The sequence below is a fragment of the Passer montanus genome, unplaced genomic scaffold, assembly GCF_014805655.1.
Source record: "Passer montanus isolate IOZ18808 unplaced genomic scaffold, ASM1480565v1 scaffold2175, whole genome shotgun sequence".
Taxonomy (NCBI): Eukaryota; Metazoa; Chordata; class Aves; order Passeriformes; family Passeridae; genus Passer; species Passer montanus.
The window spans coordinates 466-3,812 of record NW_024366787.1 but is presented as its reverse complement, the minus strand read 5'-3'; the positions used below and the strand labels follow the sequence as shown (position 1 = coordinate 3,812).

The window sequence follows — 3,347 nt, the reverse complement described above, 5'->3', positions numbered from 1 at the left end:
ATTCCTAAGAACACCTCTGGAAAATCATGTTCTCATCTTGAATTAATAATCATGAATAAAAACTTTGTTTTGCAGTTCTGCAAAGAATGAAGGTCAATTTGTGCAAGGCCGAATTGGTGGCAAGGCTTTAGTGACACCAGCAAACTGAGGCTAATTCAAACATGGTTTAGGACATCCATCCCAGACATAAACATGAGACCCAGAACTTGGATCTGAAATGGTGGAAAATGGACTCTTTCCCCACTGAAGCACCATTTAGTTAATGGTTTTGGTTCAGATGTCTTCTTGAATTAGAAACTGAAATTTGAATTTTGAAGTTCGACTAAAGTAGCTGCTGTGCCTGCCTTCAGTGCAGGCTGAGATATGTTGCTTTCCCGTGGGCAGCACATCTCCCTCAGCAGCAGGATCTGAATGTGCCCTGTGAAAGAGGCTCCATTGCCTACAACCCTGCCAGGACTGCTCAGCAGCAGAGCCTCAGTGCTTCGTGTAGCTCCTCTCCTCTGCATGTGCAGTTACTGCATGTGTCTAAATTCTTCACCCAGGGGCCATTGCTGTGGGACCCTCCACACCCAGCCTACAGCCACCAAACTGACCTGCAGCTCACAGATTTAGTTCTCACCCTGCCAAAGGGAAAACTGAAGGACATAGTGAAGTCTTTGCTTTCTGACATAATATAGATTAATTTCTGTTCTGCATTCACAGGGAATTGATATAGACAAACATGTAAGATAATACAGCTACTGCTCTGATACAGAAGCTGAGCAGCCCTTAAAGCCATAGTCTGGGGAAGAAGTGTGTAGCATTTGAAAAAAAAAGCCAAAATAGTTTTCTCATAAATGGCCTGTAGCTATTTTCAGATTCACTTATTTTAGCTTGGTATACCAAGCTGAAGGTATACCATAAACTAAAGGTATATCATAAACTACATGAACAGAGCTGTCTCTAAGGAGACTGCTAATATTAGTGGTGGCTTCCTATTGTGATGGACAGCGATTCTCTGCAATATAAACAACTCTTAGCTTACATTAAATTAAAAAAATAAAAAAAAGAAAAAAATCTAGCTTCAAAGAATATCTCAAAGTAAGACTGCTACCACAGTTTTGGTTCAGATCCCTTGCACATGAAGATACAGTTTTTAAGTAAAGAATTGTGTTACTTTTAAACCATGATGACCCAGGATGAGTGGCCTATTCTGACTGAATGGGTCTCTTCAGTATTTCTCATGGAACAGGCAGGGAAAGCAAGGCTGGAGGACAGCTGCCTGATCCAGCACACCTCAGCACTGCCATCTGTGAGGGAGAGAGATCCAACCAAGCAGCTGTAATGATTCACCCACACTGGACCTTGGCCTTTTTCCTGGAACAGTTTCATTTGAAATAAAGGGTCAGCTTTGTTATTATAGACAATTTCAACCCACGTGTCTGATGTGTGCCAAAATTCTGACCAGAAAAATATGGTCACGAAAGGAGAAGTGATACTCTTTACTGGAGATTGAACTGAAATATACACTCAGAGATAAGCTGCTTTAGAAATCTTTCTGCCTATTCAGAACATAAACACATCCTTGTGGTGCAAAACTACCCCTCCTCTCTTACAAGCTGATGTGTGAATGAACATTACAGGAATTAGCAACATGCTCAAAAAACAGGTCTGGTTACTTCTCACTATATGAAAGGGAAGGTGAAAAACAAAAAAGCCTCACCAGTGTTTGTTTTGATTTTTTAATGACCAAGTGTAGCAAAACCAAAGCAACCATGAAGAAGATAACTGTACACACACACGTTAGTCAATAACTAAACTGTGCAAATTGACCTCAGTACTTGTTCCCTCCTTACTCCCTCCCCCTCTCACAGGAAAGTTTCATATACAGTGCAGCAGTGCAGCTCTGAGCCACTGCTCAAAGTCAGTAAAAATATTTTTGTAACCTTAAGTAGGAAATGTAATAGGCCAAGGATTGAAATAAAGACTTTTCAGGCCTCTGCTTAACCTTTCTGTACCTCAGTGTTTGCTTTCATTAATCAGAATACCTTACCTGATTATAAGATAAGTATTTTTTTACTAGCAGAAATCCTTTGAGAGTTCACATATTTTTTCCTTTTGACAAAACTGATTATTTCAAAGGCTGCTACTTGATTCAGATGTAAGATTTTTATGATCCACGATGTGCAACCTAAATATTTAATCTAATAATTTAATTTTTTTACAGTGCAAATACAAAATTGGTAATGAAGTAGACAAAAAAAAATCTTACAGGACACTCTGTTCAATCCTTACTATTTCAGAAGGACTCCTTGGTAAGCCCTGTTCAAAAAATCACATTAACTGCTTTGTGTTAACAGACTGATCCCATGAAGCAGAACAAATTCTTATAGTTCATTGTGTTGAAGACCTTGAGAGATTCTGCTGGATAAGTCTTGCAAGTGTTTCTTTACCTATCAGGAAAACAAAACACACCAAAAATTTCAGGAAGACAGTGAATTATCAATATAGTGATATATTCAGATTTTGCTATGAGTATTTGTAACAACAGAAAGAGCAGAGAGCAGGAAGATTTCAGACCTTTTAGAACTAGGTCTATAAAAAACAATTATGTGTATGCTGTACTAAACATGGAGAACAGATGTGTCTTGAACTCCCCTTCTGGAAGTCATTCAGCTTGCATGAAAAATCAGCACTGGATAATCTACTTCCCCTCTGCTACTGAGTTAAACTTTCAACATGTATGTAACACTGGATTTATACAGACCTTATATCTTCTATAAAAAACAATTATGTGTATGCTGTACTAAACATGGAGAACAGATGTGTCTTGAACTCCCCTTCTGGAAGTCATTCAGCTTGCATGAAAAATCAGCACTGGATAATCTACTTCCCCTCTGCTACTGAGTTAAACTTTCAACATGTATGTAACACTGGATTTATACAGACCTTATATCCTAGTTCTTTTGTCTTTTCTTGCAGCATGGCATATTTCTCTTTGTTTCTGTTCAGATGATCCTGTCTCCAGTTCCCTCTACGTGCTTCAGTTTCTGGTGTGAAATCTCTAATTGCTTCTGGTAATGATGGTGCTTTTCAATTTTTGCTTCGAAATGTTTCAGCTCCTCCTAAGATAACAAATACAAGATCCAGCTGGAAACCACCGGGGCTCATCAGTCCTAGCACAAGTTTATCTATTGGAGGGGTTTTTTTTTATCATTAAAACCAGCTAACAGATTATAAAAATTCTCATTTTCAGTGAGTATGTTTAATAAACACAGACTCAGAGCTCAGTATTGTTTTTAAACATCTGAATGATACTGAAAAGATTCAGTCGTTACTTTGTGTGTCAGTTGATTATTTAAAAGTAA

The 3,347-nt window shown here is 38.3% G+C and overlaps 1 long non-coding RNA gene across 1 annotated transcript; it reads right to left on the bottom strand.

Annotated features, from left to right (window-relative positions):
- Window positions 1-1,707: 1,707 nt before the first annotated feature.
- On the bottom strand, window positions 1,708-3,113 carry LOC120502297. Its single transcript, XR_005627500.1, has 2 exons — window positions 2,929-3,113; window positions 1,708-2,432 (listed from the first exon to the last, which is right to left on the bottom strand). It is a non-coding gene; the product is annotated as an uncharacterized LOC120502297 (long non-coding RNA).
- Between the last annotated feature and the right edge of the window lie 234 nt (window positions 3,114-3,347).